The following is a 20,234-nucleotide window of genomic DNA, read 5'->3' on the forward strand; positions in this document are numbered from 1 at the left end:
GGTGACACAGAGCTGGCCTGGGAAGGGACAGGGAGCTTCCCAGGGGCGGGCCTGCCGGAGCCCGAGGACCAGCAGGGCCTGCGGCCTCCTTCCTGCAGAAGAGGCCACTCTGGGGCCCGACACCCGCCCCAGGGGGAGGGGCGGCAGCCAGGACCCTGACTCAGGCAGGGACGGGCAGCTGCCATCGGAGCCTGGGAGACTGTCCCCCAGTGACCAAGGTCTGCCAGTGACATTGGGGCTGCTTGTGCAAACACGCGGTCGGTTGGTCACGCTGCCGCAGGAGGACACGGCCCTGATGACTGGACTGCGGGGGTGGCCTCCTGGAGGCAGGCAGGGGCGAGGCTGCAGAGGGCATCCCTCAGGGCCTGGCAGGACACTGGCTTGACTGCAGGGCCACGCGGAGCCGGCGGGCAGTGGGCCCTGGGATTAGAACCCGGGGCCACGGGACTCCCCTGCTCACTCGCCCGCCACCCGCAGGGCACCTGCTCTGTGCCGGGCTCCGAGAGGCCCCGCAGAAGCCCAGCCCACCTCACGGGCAAGGCCGGGGCAGGTCCAGGGAGGGGCCAGGGGCCAGGCGACCAGTGTGTGTTGTCACCTACTGTGTGTCCACCTGTGCGGGGTGTGGGGGACAGGACGGGGCCAGTCCCTGCTCTCAGGGGACCCACATCCTGTGGAGGAGACAAGCCCACACAGGAGCCAGGGCACAGACACAGGTGCCACCTGGGCATGGAGGGCGGGGGCTTCCTGGGGGAGGAGGGGAGCAGGAACTCCAGGGGCAGGAAGGTCGGGTCGGTGGAGCAGCAGGGCGGGGGCCAGAGTGGGGACCTGGGGCTCTCCCAGCCTCCGTCTCTCTCCCTGCCTCCGTCTCTCTCCCTGCCTCCGTCTCTCTCCCAGCCTCCGTCTCTCTCCCTGCCTCCGTCTCTCTCCCTGCCTCCGTCTCTCTCCCTGCCTCCGTCTCTCTCCCAGCCTCCGTCTCTCTCCCTGCCTCCGTCTCTCTTGCCTTCTCCAGGATCTGACCGTCCCCCGCCCTCTCGTGGCCTTGGCCTCCCCTTTCTCATGCTCTGCCCCCTTTGGCGCTGTTCCTCTTCATGAGAGTCAGCGACAGGCAAGGACCCGGGAAAGCCCCGGGCGGGTGGGCAGGAAGCGAGGTCAGGGCACAGGGACTGTGAGCACGGGACAGGCGGTGACTGGACGTTCTGTTTTGGAAAGAGCACTGGTCAGGGGCGAAGGTGGCTGACCACGAAACCCGATAACCTGGCCAGACTCTGCCCAGCTGGTCCCCTGGCCCTGGGCCCGTGGCCGTGCAGGACCCTCCCAGAGGGAGGCGGGGAGGGAAGATGGCCCCTGGGCGCGTGGGACCAAAGGAGGGAATGGAGACGGGGTCCTGGGGAGGTCTCCGCGGGTCCAGCTGGGAAGCCGCCGTGTCCACAGGGTGGTCCAGCGGAGCAGCTCAGGGGGTGCTGTGCGGCCACTCCCACGCCTGGCGTTCTGGCTGGAGGCTGTGGCCTCGGCTGAGGGCTGAGTGCGAATCCTGCTGGGCACAGGGTCCTCGGCCTCTGGTCTTTCTGGGGACCAGGAATGGACCCCCCAGCTCCTCGTGCTCTTCCTGAGGAGACCACGGGAGACGGAGGGAGGCCCTGGGCGCCCACCTTCCTCCCTGGTGACGGCCTCCGTGTCAGAGGTGGAGCTGAGGCCCCGGAGGCCAGGCGACTGCCCAGGCACCGGGGCGCACACAGCTGCCTCCTGACTGCTGTCCCCTGTCCTCCCAGACGGCCCCTCCTGCGGCCCCACCTCCCTCCATGCCCAGCTGTGCCCTTGTGTGAGCAGGTGACACGTGCCCTGCGTGGTCCCCAGCACTCCACGTCACCAGGGCCGGCCCACCCATGTGGCTGCTCCTCACAGACCCTGAGCCGCAGAGCCTGAGCCCGCCGGCCGCCCTCCCGCCGCGGCCCCACCCTGGGCACCCTCCCCACAAGGACAGGAGGTGGGCGCCAAGCTCAGCGGGGTCTGGGCCCAGCTCAGGGCGCTCACACGCACGGCAGGGTGACAAGGCAGGGTGACACGGCAGGGTGACGTGGGTGTCCTGTCTGTGGCACCCTCAGCTGGCCTGCAGACCGGAGGGGGCGTGGGCACAGACCTGGGCACGGCAGGTGCTCATAGAGGGACAGTCCCTGCCACGTGGGACCCAGGCCCACCTCGGCCCCTCAAGCCCAGCCTGGCTCCTCGTGAGCTGGGCGGTCAGGAGCAGCCAGAGGGGTTCTCTCAGAACAGTCAGCTCCTGCCCTCCTCTGCCTAGAACCCTCTGTGGCTCTCACCTACCTCAGGGTCCTGGTCCTTCCCACGCTGTGCCAGGCTCTGTGCCATCTGCTCCTCCCTTGCCCCTCACTCACACTGCTCCAGTCACACCTGTCATCTGCCCATTTGCACTTGCTGATTTCCCTGCCCTTCCTCCAGGAGTCCCCACGGCTCAATGCGCTCGTCTCTCTGAGTCTGTACCCAACAGTGCTCGGGAGGCCCTCCCTGCGACGGTGCCCTCTCCCACGCCCTGGCCCTCCCCTGGTCCACCTTTCGCCTTGGCACATGTGGCAGGAGACACAACCTGCCCCGCGTCCCCTCCACCCTCTGCCGTTCTGCGGTGGTGGCTCCATGGGGCAGGGGCCAGCGTTTCGGTCACCACGGTCACCCACTCCATGTGGAGATGGGTAAACACGAGGGGCAGTGTCCATCTCCTGAGGCGCTGAAGCCCGCATGGTGGACTGGCCTTCGAGAGTGGGGGTGGAGGCCGGAAGGAGGCTCCTGCCTGCCAGGTGTCTGAGAGGACTGAGTCCTGCCAGGGGCAGTGGGGTTGGACCTCAGGTGAGAGGGAGAGGGAGCTGGACGTTCCTGGCCTGAGCCTCTGCCAGGACGGAGCTGCCACCAGGGGGACAGCCGGGCGAGGGGAGAGTCTCCGTAGGGGGCGAGGCAGGGAGCTGAGGCCACAATACATCCAGGGTCCCGAGACCCAGCAGAGGGAACCCAAGTCCCCTTTCTTGTGGCTTCTCAGGAGTCAAACACCAGCATCGTCACCAGGTACCAGGACACCGAGCCCGTGACGTCACTCCCCAGTCTCGGTTCCCCCCCCAGGTGACGAGGTGACGTCCCCGGGGGCCACATCGGGCTGGTGACTCATGCCCCTGCTGCACCCAGTGGGCGCTGGGCCCCTGCAGGCTCCCTCCCGCCCAGCCTCCAGCTGGCCACCCGGGATGGACATCGAGGGCTGTTTTTCAGGTGGCCCCGGTGGCCTGGGCCACAGGGAGCCCACAGCGTGCCACAGCCACGTCCTCGACTCCAGGAGCCGCGGCTGCAGACTTGACAGCGGCCATGGGTCCCTGCCCTGAGCCGTGACCCTCTGTGTGAGGCACGTGGGTCACCTGACTCTGTTGACAGACTCCGCTGACCTCCCGCGGCCCAGGCCCCGCACTGCGGCTGCCGCCGGGTATTTTTAACCCTGGCCTTGGCCTGGGCCACCCTCCACCACGTTCCCGTGCCGCTGCCCTGCGAGGCCCACGGTTCGGATTCACTGGACGGTAAACACCCGCCAAGCTCCAGGCCCTGCGCAGGAGAGGGGCCGACCACCCCCAGGGCCTGTCCCCAAGGTGCCCCCAGCCTGTGAGAGTGACCAGCCCGAGTGGGGCCAAGGCGGCCCTCACCACCGCCCATCCCTGGGGCCGGAGGGTCTGGAGACTGGCGAGGCGGCCCAGGGGAGGCTGCAGGGGGAGGCTCGGGGGGACAGGGACGGGGCACCTCCGGGGCGCGGCCCTGACTCAGCCTGAAGCTGTGTGAGATTTTGTGGGAAAAGATTCAAAGGCGCCGACTTCGGCCGGTGGCAGGGGTCGGCTGGTGGCTGCTGGTAACGGACTTTAGAAAAGGTCAAAAACAGCCCCAGAGCCCCTGGGGGCGGCCGGCCTCAGCCCCAGAGCCGGGGTGGCCTGGGACGGTGGCCTGGGACGTGGCCTGGGACGGTGGCCTGGGACGGTGGCCTGGGACGTGGCCTGGGACAGGCTGCTCCTGCCGCCACGGGCACCCAGCGCGGCCTGTGCACCTGCCGCGGCCCCTTCCGCTGTGCCAGGGACAGGTGAGCAAGGTCCCCTCCCTGGCCCCTGGGACGGAGACCGCCACGTCTGGCTCCCCGGTTCTCAAAGTCGCAGGCCAGTGTCCCGCGGCCTCCCTGAAGGTGAAGTCATTGGAACTTGAATTAAATAAATCAGGGTGTTGCCCAGGCGGCCGCCGCTGGCCACGCCCCGCTTTCTGACTGGCTGGTGTCTGGGCTGCGGTGGTGATTGACAGGCTCACACCCTGCCACACTGGACCACGCCCCCTGCACAGCCCACAGGGCTTCCCGGCCCGTGCACAGGAAGCCACACTGGCCCCTGGAAGCCAGCCCTGGTGGGTGTCCACAAGACTCCGGGGGCCCGCCAAGAGCCAGCTCAAAACAAACTGCTGCGTGTGCCACACGCCAGACAGCCAACTGCCTCGGGGTCAAAGCCCAGGAGAGAGGAGATGGCCAGGGCGCCCAGTGCTTGGGATGGGCAGGTCCTGGAAGGCTCTCTGAGGACACGATGTGAATGGAGTGAGGACAGGGGCCAGGCACCTGGCAGGAGGAGGTGGGCCAGGGTCAGATTACCCAAGGTCTTCCAGCACATGGTGAGGAGGAGGATTTTTATTTGAAGAGAGGTGGCAACCCCACCTCTCTGAGATGACTTGTGCCGCAGTCTGGCTGGGCACAAAACACCGAGCAGCCACAAAGCACTTGTATGTTCAAACAGGAAACTTTATTGCCTGAACTCCAACAGCACTCCACGCACACTCCCCGGGAACTCTCCCCAACACCACCCATGCAGCTCCTCTCCGGCACAGCACACCCACCGGAACTCCCTCCACGGGAACTTTCCCAACCAACACAACTCCCCAGGAAATCCCGGGAGAACTCCAAGTAGCAGGCGCCCCTAGGCGGACAGCAGGGGTCTATATACAATTGAATCAACCCAGCATCATCTTAATGGCTCAGTCTCAAACATTACTTCTGGCAAAATGCCAGGGGCCATCCCGACTCGGCTGTGGCTCTCAACAGACTTGGGTTTGGTTTTTTTTTTTTTAACATTTATTTATTTATTTTTTAGGTGTAGATGGACACAACACCATGCCTTTATTTTTCTGTGCTGCTGAGGATGGAACCCACTCGTGCTAGGCGAGCGCCCTACCGCTGAGCCCCAATCCCAGCCCCTATGCGGAGGTTTTTGTTTGTTTGTTTGTTTTGGCACCAGGGGTTGAACTCAGGGACAATGGACCACTGGGCCACGCCCCCAGCCCTCAAGATCCTCCTGCCTCAGCCTCCCGAGCCGCCGCACCAGGGCCCGCGGCTCAGTTTGTCTTCTAAGGCGTCTCCTCCAGCGTGTGGCCGCAGCAGTGCAGAGCGGGAGGCCAGGACACAGGCAGGAAGAGCCAGTTGCCATGGTCCCAGGCAGGTGAGGACTGTGGCATCTGTGAAGGTGGTGACAGGGACGTGGACTTGGGTGTACAGTGGGCCCTTGGCGTCCACAGGGGGTTGGGTGCCAGGGTCCAGGGATGCCAGGTGCCTCGTGGACAGTGGGCGGTGTCCACACGGACGCCCACCGCCCCGCTGTCCTGCACACGGTCCCTGGGGAGTGGCGCCTAAGGCAGGGCCAGGGCTGGCCCATGGCTGTCAGGCTGGTGGCTGGGCAGGACAACACGGCTGCAGGAGCTGGCGCAGGGCCGATTCTTCCCCCAGACGTGTCCACCCCAGGCGGTTGGAATCCACGGTGAGAACCCGCTGTGCAGAGGGCAGCTGTCACTTGTCACCCAGTGGCGCTCAGGGTGGGGTGGAAAGGAGCCAGGTGGCACAGGTGTGGAGCGGAGCCCCTTCGGGTGGGAAGAGGGCAGGCGGGTCCTGGAGGGACGTGGCAGGAGGGGCTCTGTGTGCAGGGAGGGCCTGGTGGCCCGGGGCAGCCTGGGCGCTGGGCAGTCCCCGCAGCAGGGAGGTCTCTGGGGGCCGCAGCCCCAGGTCAGGGTGCAGGCTGAGAGGGTGAGGTGGGCAGGGACGCAGGGCAGAGGCCTGCGCGCTCCTTAGAGGGGTCTCTTTTTCCTTTGCGGGTGCTGGGACAGACCCTGCCTCGCACAGCCAGCCTGGTGTCCCCCCGGAGGCAGTCAGGGAGGCTGGAAGGTAGAGGCCCATCTCGAGGCCCATCTCGAGAGGCTGCTCTGGGCTGAAGGAGGCTCCCTGCACCCTCAGGGCAGCTCTCAGCGAGGACCCCTGCCCAGCTCCGCCCCAGGCCCAGCCCGCAGCCCTGCCCGCCCCACGCGGCCTCAGGACCTGAGACCTGGCCCAGATTCTGGGGGACTTTTGTTCCCGGGAGGCGCAACACCTGTGCTCCCTGGATTCCTACCACTAGGGCTGTCTGGAGGCCACTCCCTGGGACCTGGTGACAGAGGTGCGCAGGGTCTGGTGTGGACCTGAGTGGGGGCAGGGCCAGTGCTCTTGGGAGGGGACATGGGGTGGTGGCTCCTGCTCCTGTCCCCCCTTGGGCCTGAGTTCAAGGGCGGATCCTTTTGCCACCACCGGCTGTGACCTGGGCGGTCACCGTCCTTCTGGACCTCAGCTTCTCCACTGGTGGGCAGGGATGATGGTGGGACCGGTGGACGGTGGCTCTCCTGCCTCCTGGGATGGTTGTGGGATGCGACGAGGCCCGGCACAGGTGGCACTCCCACTCAATGTCACCTGTCAGTCATTATTGTAAAGTCATGATTGGTCGTTGGTCACCAGCTGGGAGCCAGACGAGAGCCGCGGCCGTTTAAGCTTCCTCCTCGGAGTGACGGTCATTACCGAGCCCGGGCTTGATTGGCCTGGCGGGTGAGCCGGGGGCCACGGCTGGAGCCAGGCCTGACCTTGACCCCGATCCTGTCTTTGAAGCTGTGAACCGACCTCACTCTAGAACCTGGGACTCGTGCTCTGTGTGCAGCCCAGCACCCGTCCACACCCGTGGGGACCCTGCCTTCTGGGGCCAGCCAGCCCGGGCTGCACCCTGGGCCCGGGGTGTAGGCAGGAGACGGACGGGGCTTGCTCCCCAGAAGCCCGGGGCCTCCCTGGAGTCAGGAGTCCAGCCGGGTACCCAGGTCCCATCAATAAATATGCCCCAAAATAGCTCACTGGCCCAGCCAGGAGGAGGAGCGGGACGTCCTGTTCCCATCGGCTCTGGCCAGGATGACCGTGCACTTGGCCTCCCCTGTCCGAGGTTGCTGGAGAGGCCAGAGCTCAGCTGCCTGAGGCCTCCTGGGAGTGGACCAGGCTCCCAGGCACCAGCACCCCCCGCCCCAGACACGGGAGCTTCCCAGACTCGATGCTGGCAAGGCCAGACGGTGGATGGACCGGGCCACACCTGAGCAGATTTCCAGGGAGGTGAAGAGTGTGGGTTCCAGTCCCGGCTTGGGCGGTTCCCGGCTGTGTGACTGTGGGAAAACCTCTCCCCTCTCTGAGCCTTGTTTCTCTCACTGGGAAACCGGACAGAGATTTCCTAAGGTGGTGGTTGTGGTTGAGTGGACGTCCTCTACCAGGGACAGTGCGCAGACGTGCAGATGGCTCATTACCTGCTCCCCCACTCCCCACCCTGTACATCCCAGCAGGGGGCTGGAGCCTGGGGGCCGTGTCCCTGGTGTTTGTCAAATAAACAAAGCCGCAGGTGCTCCCAGACCTGGGCCTTCTCCTGGATAGAGACTCTGGAGCACCTCCTGTGGCCACAGCTTGTGTTGGTGAGCAGCTCAGGTGGTCCAGGGGAGGACAGGCCGCTGGGCAGCTGGCCTGCAGCCGGGAGGCTGGACGGCGCTTGTCTGCAGTTCCAGGTCCTGGTGGGCGGAGCTGCCGCCTGGTGGCACACAGTCCTCGAGGCAGGGGCTGCCTGGCACCTGGGGACCCCTGGGCCTTCCGGGCCACACCCCCGAGGTGACCTGCAGGAGGAGCTCCCAGAGGGGAGGGGCGAGTGGCTGGGTGACCCCAGTGGCAACAAGACCCGTCCCCTGTCCCCTCTGACGCCTGGCACCGTCCTTCGTGTGCACCGGTGGGTCCTCAGGACCCCGAGGCCCCCACAGGCGGCGTAGGTGCCCGCGGCCAACGCAGGTGGACCATCTCTTGGCCTGGTCCTCCTCCTTCCTGGCCACGTGGCACGTCCAGTTCCTGAGCCCACGGACTCCCTCTGCCCACAGGTTCCCGGGCTGCCACCCCCCCACAGGGAGCCCTCGCCTGCCCTGTGCCAGGCTGACGTCCACTCTCCCTGGGCCTCGCCCGGGGGACCCTCCTCGGGAGCCTCCTCTGACCGCCCCCACCCTGCTGTGACGCTGCACTTTCCCCAGTGTCTGAGATCTGGGGACAGCGGAGGGGTCTTTGTTCCTCTGGAACCTGGGGCCCTGGGCTGAGCGTGGGGCCCTGAGGTCGGGGATCACACCTGGGACGGAGAGCGGGGCCAGAGGAGGCTGTATGAGGAGTCTCGGGCCAGATCTGGGCCTCGGGGAGGCTCCCTGTCTGATTAGCCGTGGTGACCGCACAGCCCAGAGGTCAGCACGCGGCCGCTGGGCTCAGTCACTCCGTCCGACTTGGAGCTTAGCTCCGGTTCTTCCAGGGACATGGGTGACTTCAGCCTCTGGGCCTCAGTTTCCCTGTCTGAAAGTTATTGGGGACCGAGAGGGTCGCGGTGAGCACCGAGTGACTCCACGGTGCACGTGTGACTCGGGCCAGGGGCTGCGGTGGAGATCCTTGTCATTGTCCTTGGTTGAGGCAGATGGCGCAGGACAGGATGAGACGTTCCCGCAGACCCTGGGCGCCTGCTCGGGGTTGGTCTCCATGGCGACGAGCCCTGAGCCCTGAGGATGACGCCGGGCGGCCCGGCTCCTGGAGCCTGGGGCTGAGCTGGGCACTGACCTGCTCTCGGAGCAGCCTCTGCCGGAAGGAGTCCCTCTGGTCGCTTTTCCCAGGGCAGCCCAGGCTCAGCAGCAGGCGGCGCCCGTCCAGGGCACTCACCAGCCAGGGGCCCGTGCCCCGGCACCTGACGTGGGTCTCCTGCCCCCAGGATCACAGGCTGCTGGGTGGGGGGTTTAAGGCCACGGGACCCAGGGTCAGACGCCGTGGCTCTCCCCAAGCTAACGCCCAGGTGTGGGGGGCAGGTGGGGTCCCTCTGGGCCCGGGGAGCGCCTCCCTTTTCCAGATGTGAGAGGCCGGGTGCTCTGGGCTGGCTCCCTGTGGGCTCCTGGGCCCTGAGGACGCGAGGCCCACCAGGTGACCACGCCTCTCCGCCCAGGGTCCTTGACGTCATCACACCTGTCGCGTCCTGACAGTGCAGCCATGTGCCCACAGGCCCTAGGGACCAGGACGAGGCATCTTTGAGGCCCACTGCTCTGCCTGCCACAGACCCACAGCCCAGCTCCAACCTGGACTTCCTGGCTTTCCTGGCAGTGCCCGGCTGCAGATGGACGAGGAGGGCAGCCTGCTCATGAGGCGCTTTACCGGAGGAGGCCCCAGTGGAGGCCCAGGGCTGGAGGAGGCCAGGTGGAGGCCAGAGGGCCCAGGACGGAGTGGCTGGCTGCCAGAGGAGAAGCCGGCCTGGGCGCTCCGGGCCACTAGGGTCCAGAAGGAGCTGCACTTTCTGGGTTGTATGTGGCATCTCCACTTTTTAAATGTTGGTAAATGATTCAAAATCCTGAGAAGCTCAGAACGCAGGTGCATGGAACGTGTCTGAAGCCAGATGAGGCCTGAGGGCTGCGGGTTTCGTTTGTCACCCCAGCAGGGGGAGAGGAGGTTCATGGAGGAGTGACCGGGAGGGGGTCCCTGGGCCTGCCCTGCCAGGCTGGAGAAGCCTGGGCGGTGTGTGGCCAAGAAGAGGGGACGGCAGGCTTCCTGTACGAAGGGACAGGGCTAGGCTGGGCTGGGCTGAGGCCCCAGTTCCAGCTCTGACTCCAAGTGAGCAGAGAGGCTGTGTGGCCTTGGCCTGGTGACCTGGCCTCTCTGTGCCTCCTTTTCTCTCAGGAGAGGCTGATGCCACAGAATGTTCATTAAACACTTGCTTCACACCCTGTGCTGGCCCTGGGGACCCAGGATGCGCCTGCAGTGGATGTGGATGTGACTAGGGCCTGGAGCTAGGCAGGAAGACCCCTTCGCTCGTCCATTGGGCACCGACTGAATGCCTGTGTGTGATGTCATCATGGGGTTTGACAGGAGGGGGGCTGAGCCTGACACACAGCCAGGCAGGGGCGGAGCTGGGAGGAAGCCTCTGACCCAGAGAGCCCTGTCTGCCCCTCAGGAGTGGCCCTCAGCTGGTTGGCAGCCCTGGAATAGCAGAGTGACCAGCAAGGGCCTCCTGGGGGGACATGGGGGAGAAGCGTCCCTTTAGGTCGACGGTGTCCCAGCTCACCCTGGATCTTGAGCTCAGGGTGCCACTGGTGGGGCCTCTGAAGAGGCCGCCCGTCTTTCATCTTCCCGGACTTGAGACCTGGACTTTCCTGTTTCTGCTCTGAAACTGCCTGGAAACCACCAAGCCGTGTGCAAGCACCGCGTCCAGCTGTGAGCACCTACTGTGTGCCAGGCTCCCGATAGGCCCGGCCTCATTCCACCCCAGCCTTCCCGTGGGGCAGGTGCTGGGGCAGGAACCGAGGCTGCGAGGCTGGATGGGCGACCTCACCTGCCCATGCCACGTGGCCGGAGGCGGGTGCTTCAGCCACAGCGCTGCCGCCTGCTCCCGGCACCGGCACCTGCCGCGGGTCTCGGGACTCCACCAAGGCCTGGCCCTCCTTCGGCCTGATTGTCATTAGGGCAGAAAAGGGGCCGTCCCTGAGGGTGCCACTTTCTCAGAATTGCCCAGTTTGGGGACTCCCTCCTGGGGTCAGGGGACCAGGCTCCCAGGTGAGCCCCTCTTTCTGCCAACCTGGCCATCCGGGGGCCTGGCGGGGATCCAGGCTGGGGAAGGGCTCTCCGTCCCGTCCCCTGGGGAAGGACTGGCTGCCCAGCCCGGGCCAGGCGCAGGGAGGGCTTCGGGGTCTGGATTCCAAGAGCCGAGCCTGGAGGGCGGAGGGCGGAGTCTGAGCCCCGGCGGGCAGTGGGCAGCAGGGACCCAGGCTGTTTCTCGCCCTCCCCTCCTCCGGGCGGCAGGCCCCGCCCCTCCCCGAGCCCCGCCCTCCTCCCGAGCCCCGCCCCCTCCTCCAGGCGGCAGGCCCCGCCCTCCTCCCCGAGCCCCGCCCAGGCCCGCTCTACGGGCGGGGTGTTCTCATCCACAGCAGCCAACAGCAGGAGTCCAGCTGCCAGGTCACCAAGGAGCGCCTGCCAAAAAGTTCAGAGGGTCAAGCCTTGGTGCCCACGGTACCCCAGCAGGACACCCGCTCGAGGGCCGCAGGGGCAGGTGGGAGGGCGCGGTGGGGACCGCGGCAGACCAGAGAGCCCGGAGGGGCTCCCAGCCCCAGCCCACTGCGGCCTCGAGAAAGGAGGCCCCGGCCACCAGGGACCCAGCGTCCCTCCAGCTCTCTGCACACGTGGCGGAAGCGCCTGCTTTTATTTCTGCGGATCCCTCACTCCCGGGCTCCAAGTCCCGCTTCCCAGCGAGGGGGCCACCTCCTGGGCCTCCCCCAGGTCCGCGTCCTTTCCTGGGGCCACTGTTTGAAATCTTCCTGTCCATTGATTCTCAGTTTGTTTTCATCTCATTCTTTTGGTTTTATTTCAATCTCATTTAAAAAAACTTTTTTTTTTTTTTTTGGTTTGTTTTCTTCCCAAGTCTCTCTTTTTTTAAAAAGGAGGCAGCATTCCAAGCTGTGGGCTGCAGAGCCCCTTCCCCACGGCTCCGGGGAGTCTGAACACACTGCTGTCCCCCGGGCCAAGCTGGGAACCTGGGTGCCCACTTCCTGCCCACGCCCCAGCAAGCCAGGCCCCGTGCGGGCTTTGACTAGCCGTCACAGCTCCTGATCACCCAGAGGCCTCGCTTTCTAAGAAGCAAAGCAGATTTTTAAAGTAAGAAAACAGCCCAGCACGGTGGTGCTCCTCTGTGATCCCAGCGGCTCAGGAGGCTGAGGCAGGAGGATCGCAAGTTCAAAGCCAGCCTCGGGGATTTATCAAGGCCCTGAGCAACTCAGTAAGACCCTGTCTCTTAATTAGAAAGAAAAGAAAGGGCTGGGGATGTGGCTCCGTGGTAAAGCGCCCCGGGTTCCATCCCCAGCACCCCCAAAGAAAGAAAGACAATAGTTAGTGCGTTAAGGAAAGTCCATTGAGACCCACTGACGCTGGGACCCGGAGCTATGGACCCCGCCGCGTTCCTGCTTCCGGGGGGCTTCAGCCCGAGCGGGCACCACAGGCAACAGGGCCATGTCCTTGAAAGACACCAGGGCAGGAGAGATGAGGAGGTGGTGAGGGTGGCAGGCCAGGTGGGCTGGGTGGCCACAGGCAGGGACGCGTGGCTGAGACTGGACAATGAGAAGGACAGGGCCAGGGGACCCCTGCTGTGACCCCAACACACCAGAAAACCACAGTGACCTTGGGTCATGAGTCCTGCCAAACTTTTCGCCTAATGATATCTTAGACCTGAGTGTTTATTTTTTACTTAATATCTATTTTTTGAGGGGGGTGCCACTGAGCCACACCCCAGCCCTAGTTTGTGTTTTACTTGGAGACAGAGTCTCACTGAGTTGCTTGGCACCTCACTGAGGCTGAGGCTGGCTTTGAACTCACAGTCCTCCTGCCTCAGCCTCCCGAGGCGCTGGGATATTTAATCTCTATTTTGCATGTTTACGTTTCCTAAAAACCAGAAGTGAAACCTCCGCTGTCCCAGCTGCAAACCAAAGACAGTCTTCAAAGCCGCCCTGTGTGACAGTGACTCCCAGGCTGGTGTGAAGATTCACCAAGAGAATGACCCTGGGACACAGTGGTCCAGCGAGCTGTTAGTGGCGTATTTTAATTACCACTTTGTTCTTTTTTTTTTTTAATCAGCCCCAGTGGGCGGAGATGAAGGTGTCCATTTTGCAGAATTTAAGGCTCCGAGAAGCAAGTGTCAAGGACAGAGCTGTGAGCCCCTGGGGGGGCCCTGGGAGGAGGTGGGGGCCCCTGGGGGTGCAGGGAGACACCAGGCCCAGGCCCCTCCCCAAGAGAGGCCTTGAGGCCGTGAACCAGCCCCTTCTTTCCGTTGTCCCCTCTCTGCCCCGCTCTGTGTGGCTATTTGTTTTGGAGAACGTCAGTCACACTTATCTGAGGTCACAGGTTTTGGGAACCCAAACCACAGACAAAAACATGCCCTGCCACCCTCTGGGGATCAAGCAGTGAGATGAGTTGGGTTTGGCGCTGGGGGTGGCGTGTGGGGACAGCTCTGTTTTGGCAAAGCTAAGAGCGTCAGGTTCGAGGTCTTCTGTGTCCTTGCTGGGACCTGGGCAGGCTCGGCCCGCACCTGGCTCCTTGCCAAGTGCTGAGGCTCCCACCCTCTGCAGTGCGCCCCAGGCAGCAGGCAGCCGGCATGAGGGGGACCTCAGGTGACATGGCATCGCAGCCTCAGATACCGCGGAGAAGGGGGCACCAGGCACCTTCGTCTTCTGGCCGGTTCTGGTTAACCTGAAAATCCTGTTTGGTTTTCCTGTGCTTTCTGAGACTCAGACTCCTGAATGTCTCTGTGATCTCAGTGTCACGAAGCCTGCGAACCCAGTTTCCTGGTTCCACCCCAGCCCCCGTGCACCGGTATCCACAGGCACGAAGGCAGAGGGATCTGTCAGGACATGTCCTTGTGTCACTCAAAACCCCCACGGCTCCCATGCAGGGTGGGACCCAGGCTCTTCCTGTGGCCCTTCCAAGTGCCTTTCTGCCTCAGGACCTTGGTATGTGCTGCTCTCACTTCATTGCTATGCCTTCTGCTCCGGCCAAGTGAGCCCCACTTCACACGGGGGCCCTTCCCCAGTCACCGTCCCCTTCCCGGGTATGTTTCTCCTTGGCTCTTTGCTGCTACTTGACATGTCGGATTTTACTGTTTTGTTGTTACCATTGAATCCAAGCTCCCAGGGACGCAGTGTGTCTCTGGTACTAGACGCTCCTCGGCCTCCGAGTGGGCACCAGCATCTGGCTGTGTGAATCAATGAAAGCTCCCGGCCGAGTCCCTCACCCCAGGAGGCCAGCTCAGCCCTGGGGGGCAGCAAGGATCATGGTGGGGTTAAACCCGGAGTCCTCCTCGTCTGCTGGCCAGTAGGCCAGGGGCTTCCCCTTGGCTCCAGGACTCTGCCACCGCGTCCTCGACACGAGCCCAGGATGGCTGGCAGGTCCCAGGAGAGGGACAAGGGGCTGATGGGACCCAGCAGAGTGCCCGCCAGGCCAGCCCAGCCCAGCAGTCTGCGCTGGAGAGGAAGCGGTCAGCAGCGCTGCCCAACCTGCAGCCAGTCCAGGTCCAAGAGAATCGGAGGCCCGGGGCCAACCATCAGGCACATTCTCGTGGCCGGAGGGGTGGAAAGGAGGTGGCCGAGGTTGAGAGACAGTCGGGGGGACAGAGACGCTGCTGCCCAGAGCCCGCTGACCCGCCCCCCCAGGCTTCTCCCCGGAGGCAGAGCCGCTTTGCTTAAGGGGACCTTGGAGCCTTGGTTCCAGGAAGGGACCTCCTCAGGACAGAGGTCCACACGCAGATGTCGCTAGAGTGGAGAAGAAAGAAAACACACGGGACCCCAGAGCCGCCGAGCCGAGGCCCTGGACTGCTCGGGCTGCCCGGGACCCAGCGCCCTCTGTCCTGTGTGCAGCGGTGGGGACAGCCGCAGGCTCCCATGTGCCAGACTCCCACGCAGCTGGAGTGGCCACAGGACCCTGTCACGGCCGAGGAAAGTTAAGCCACGCCGCCAGTGGCATCCTGGGATGGCTTTTTGATAAGAGGAAAGCAGGTGGGCACCGCTTCCCGTCCCTCTTCCCGCCGGCACCGTAGACATGCCGCCAGGACCAACCAGGGAGCCAGAGCCGCCTGTTCAAGATGGCTGAGCCAAAGCTGGGAGCACCAGAGCCCCGGGGTGCGGGTCCCCAGGGCCCTGCTGTCTGTCCCTGGCTCCTAGGGGCAGGGGCACCTGAGCCCTGCACACAGTGACGGGGCCTCTGTGCCTGGCCTGGGCCCTGGGGGACTCAGCTCATGGACCGGGTTTCCACGGGGCTCTTCCAGCTCCTCACACTGCACCCTCCCGTGAACTGAGTCCCGATGAACTGAGACCACCCGGTGTGGCCCTGAGTGAAACACGGGGGACATTCTTGCTGTTCCCAGAACATGGCAGGCAAGTGGCAGCCAGCCCTGGGTGTCCTTGTGCCAGATCGGGTCCCCGCCTGAGGAGCTGCGCTGGCTCTGACTTGGAGACCGTGGGAAGGCCCCGCTGGGGTGTGTTCTTGTCCCCGGGAGGCCGGAGCTGACCATCTGTGACCCGAGGCCGGGGTCCAGCTGCACTAGAACCCAGCTCTGCCGCCCCTGGCCGTCTCCCCACAGCAGAATGGAGGGGACCAGATCAAAGCTCTCAAGAATCTCATTTCAAAGCCGGGAAAGCCCTTTACGACTCCGCCCGCACCCGATGTCCACCTGTAAAATGAGATGAAAGGGCAGCGCGGGCGCGGGTCGCCTCCCCCGAAGGCCCTGGCCGCCTCCAAGACCCAGGCCCTGGCCCTTTAAAAGTCTCCGTGTCCCAAGGGGAGACTTGGCCCCCCAAGCATCGCTGGGCAGGACAATGGCCCGGACCTCTCCCCGCGCGCCCTCAGCCCCGTGCCAGGGAGGCCTGGGCTCGCCAGTGCTGGGACGGTGCTCGCTGCCCCAGACAGCTCCCTGGCCACGCCCTCACCGCCCGGCCAGCGCGCCTGCCCATCTTCCAGTTACCTTGCTCCCTGGCCCCTCTCCACGCACCCAGGGTGCCCAGGATCGAGGCGCTATTTAATCTTAACAGCTAAAAAGTCCCTCTTCTTGGACACAGGGTGCTTCCCGCCCTGCCCTCGGCCAGGGCCAGCTGGCCGAGGCCCTCCAACACCGCCTGTGGCCGCACATGTGGACTTAGACGGGGCCTTCCTCCCCCCTCCCGTTTCTTCTTCTCCTTCTTTTCTGCTTATTGGCGTTTCCGATTCTGATCTGTCGACATGTGCATTTGTGCGATGATTAAAAGGACACGTGGACAGCCGGCCCCCAGCTCCAGCCAAGTCAGATAAACAACCCGACGAGTAAGCACGATTCGGAACGGAAGGCCCAGCCTCCGCTGCGAGGCTGCATTCTGGAGCCTCCTGTGCCAGGCCCCGCTCTGCTGCTGCATTCCCCTCGGAGCGAGGGGTCTGGGCGCTGGGTCTGGCTGGGTGGCCCCAGCTAACACACCAAGCCTGGCTGGGCCAGGCCCCAGGCTACGGGTGCTGCCAACCACATCTGGGGAGCTCCCTGTTCCCAGGTGAAAAGAAGACGACAGGAAGCACCACCTGACCCCCACGTCCATGAAGGGACCACATCCGTCCAGCCCAGGACCTGGTGCTGAGCCCTCCATCTCCCTGCAGATACCGTCGTTCACACAGGGCCACCAGCTCTACCTTCACAGTCCATCCCTGTCCCTCCAGCCCTTGCAGTGGCTGCTGAGGCCCTCTGTGACCTGCCTTCCCAGCCCGCCCAGCCCACACCCTTCTCTGGCTCTCTCAGCTCCTCCCCACCTCAGGGCCTTTGCATGTGCTCTGTCCTGCACTGGGATTCATTTTCGTCCCAGCATGCCCAGGGCTAGGTGGGCCAGTGCCCAGGGTGAGGGGAGCAAGGAGGCCCCCACTGGATACCAGACACCCTCGAGCAGGTCTGGGAGCAGGTCCTCCTGGCATCCCACACACCGGTGGCCTCTGATGCCCCACATGACTCCAGTCCTGCACGCGCCAGATCCGGTTCCTCTCACTGTTCGGTCTCAGCTTAAATGACCCCAACCTCCACAAGGAGCCTCGCTGACCTCAGACGACGGCATCCCTGACACCTGTGTTTCTTCCGTGTGCCCATCTCTGCCCACTGGGTGCCAGGCTCTTCGAGGACAAGGACCGCCTGCCTCCTTCTCAGCCCATGGGGACAGGAGATGTCCGTGGGGCAAAGAAGGAAGGATGAAGGACCAAGGACCAGTGGGGGCAGAGGCGGGACTGGCCCCAGGTCGCCTGGCTGCCAGCCCTGCTCGGCCTGTCCTGATGGGGACCCACTGCCCAAGGACAGGCCTCCCGGGGAAGCTTCTGGGGGCAGGGGCTGGGCCACAGCCCGGGGTGCAGCCTGGGCACCCGCCCCGCAGCCCCCCTTCCCTGCTCCACATTTTATTTTTAGCAGATTTGGGCATGGCCTCTCCTTAGGAAAAGTCCGAGAGCTCAGGGAGGCGGTTTTGGAATCCGGTGGGAAAGTAGGCCAGGCCGGCGCTGGCCGCGCTCCAGGCGATAAGGCCTCCTCGAGGTTAATAACGTGCGGCCGCCACAGAATTCATGACCGAGAGGAAGCAGCAATTAGGGGATTGTGCAACTCGGGACAAGCCTCCCTCGCAGCTCATAAAAGCCAGGAGGAGGAGGCGACGCTGTCACCCTGGGGCGCGGGGGCCGGCTCGGACTTGGGAGAAAGTCCAGCTCTCTGCTGGGGGCTCGCGCCCCTCTCCCCCGTCACGCCTGGCCCGGGGAACCAGGGGCAGAGCGGACACCTCTGCAGGCCAGCTCTTCCCAGGGCTGGGCCCGGAGCCACCAAGGAGGCGGGCACTGCTGTGCCGGGAGTGGCCCAGCTGCCCTGTTTCGATGCCGCCTTGTCAACGGAAGAGGCTCTGATCACCAAGTGAACGGGGCCACAAACATCCCTGCCCTCTGTGACCGTCCCCTCCTGCCCTCCAGTTACTGGGAATTTTCAGTTTCTCCTGTTTATTCCTCTGCTGCTTGGTGTTCCACGAGCACTGTTTGCTTTTATCATCAGTTAAAAAAAAACCCTAGAGTCTTAAGTCTCCCCTTTTCTCTTCTTTGACAAGCTACGGCCTGGAACGCTCTTCCTCTAGATCTCTCCATGGCTCCCCCTCGCCTCCTTCAAGTCTTCCCTCAAACCTCGGCGTCCCATTAAGGTCTTGGCTGCCCGCCCTCTGGAAACAGAACCCCCACCCCCACCCCCACCCCACCCCCCACCCCGGCCTTCTCCAGCCACCTTCCCTTCATCTTTATCAACAGCATTTATCACCAATTAACCCCTGCCACGCGGCTCATTTTAGACTGGTTCCCGCCAGGACATCAGTGCCAGCTGCAAAGGGTGTTCCGTCCATCTCGTCCTTGGCTGCAGCCCTAGTGCCAGGCACAGCGTGGGGGGATGGGCAAACACTGCTGAGGGGGTGAATGGATGCTTCCTACTGGCAGGACAGACCCGAAAGCTGACCCCTTGCTGGTCTGGCTGGGGGCTGCCTTGGAGTGTCCCACGGTCAAGCCCTGGATGCGGCTTGTGGGTTCAGAAATGGGGCAACAGGGCTGGTGGGCAGCTGGGGCTGGCCCAGTGTTCGCAGCTGGCCCTGTTCCCCTTGCTCAGGGCCCAGTTGGGATGGCAGCCCCCCGTGCCTGGCCTTTCTGGAGAGCTCCTGGCCACTTCCACTGGGAGTCTGAACGTGGAGACCCCCGGCTGCACCTGTCGCCAGCATGCTCAGGCTGGGGGACCAGAGCCACAGTGGGAGCACGCACCGCCACGCACCGCCGCGCACGTCCCTCCCCGCCGTCCCGCTCCAAGACCTAGCCTGGGCTGCCCAGGCGCCCGTGGTCATGCGCATGGCGGCACAGCATCGAGGGCTTGGCACGTGGGCGCTGCGGCCATCCATCCCGGCCGTCCACGCCCAGTGCACGGGAGCCGTGCACACCCACGATCACACACGCACCCCACTGCAGCCACGCAAACCCCGGCCCTCTCCACGCCGGTCACCCAGACGCACCGACACCCCCGCAGGAGCAGCCCCGCCCCCCGCAGGCAGGCCACGGTGCCGGCCTGACCCCGCCTGACCCCGCCGCACCCCTGACCTCTCGGCTCCAAGAGCCCCGCGTGGGCCAACCGCACCGGCCAGCGCCCGGCAGCGGCTGCGTGATGCCCACGTCAGTCCTGACTGTGCCGCCTCGGGGCACGTCTGCCGGCGCGTCTGTCCGGGCACCCGCCCACTTCCTCCCTCCGTGGGCGGGTGGCCTGCTGACATCAGGCGTTTCTGGGCCTGCCTGGCACCCAGTGGACAGGAAGGAAGCGATCCGCCGCCGGGAGCCGACCCCAGGGCCCGGACCAGCCTGTGGCTGCGCTCCCCGGGTCCCTGCGGCCACATCTGCCTGCCCTTCCCTCACAGGCCACCGCGGCGCCACTCCTGAGGGACCGGGCTCTCCAGAGGAGGGCCAGAGCGTCCCCTTCCATCCCTGAGGATAGCAAGGCCCACGCCCAGTGTCCGTGGAGCACAGCCCCAGGTTGGCCCTGCCCCTGGGTCCCCAGAGCAGCCCCCGTGGCGTGCACACGGCCCTCCCCTCGCGTCTGGCAGGGGAAGACAGGTGCAGGGAGGTCCGCCTGGGCAGGCTGGCCCCGCCCCCGCCCCTGCGGCTCGGTGCTGGTTCGTCCTGTTCTGTGAGCCTCCCCACCCAGCCTCCGCCGCTGTCATCTAGGGCCGGTGCTGGCCCAGCTTCCGGAGCCCCTGCGACAGCCCAGGAAACCGCTGCCCAGGCCGGGGCAGGGAGGGCAGCGCCGGCTTCGCGGGCGCAGGGCGCTTCTGCAGCTGCCAGTGTCCTCCTTCATGTGCCGAGGCCTTGGGTGGGACCCGAGGGGGGAAGGGCCTTGAGTTGGTTCTGGGTCCCCAGCGGGGCTGCGTGGGGCTCTTGGTGGCACAGAACCCGTGTTGACAAGAGCAACGAGCACTTCTGTCTTTTCATAATAAGTGACAGAAAGTCACCGACGTGCGGATTCCGTCTGATGAGCTTCCACAGATGCCCAGGATCACAGAACAGGACGAGAGCACGCGGAGCCCAGGGCCCCTCGGCCCCAGCAACTAGCCCCCACCACCAGGTGCCCATCATGGCCGCAGGTCACTTTCCTGCCCCCGGCCAGCTCCTGTGTCCCAGCACAACCCCCACCAGTCGCGCTGCTTGTGCAGAGGCCATCAGGTGCTCCTTGCTGCTGCCCAGTGGGGTCACTGTGAGAACAGCCCGTGGGGGCCATCAGCCCCTGGGTGGCCCTCTGGGCCTCTGGCTGCTGGGCACG

Source organism: Urocitellus parryii, chromosome 6 (assembly GCF_045843805.1).
Source record: "Urocitellus parryii isolate mUroPar1 chromosome 6, mUroPar1.hap1, whole genome shotgun sequence".
NCBI lineage: Eukaryota > Metazoa > Chordata > Mammalia > Rodentia > Sciuridae > Urocitellus > Urocitellus parryii.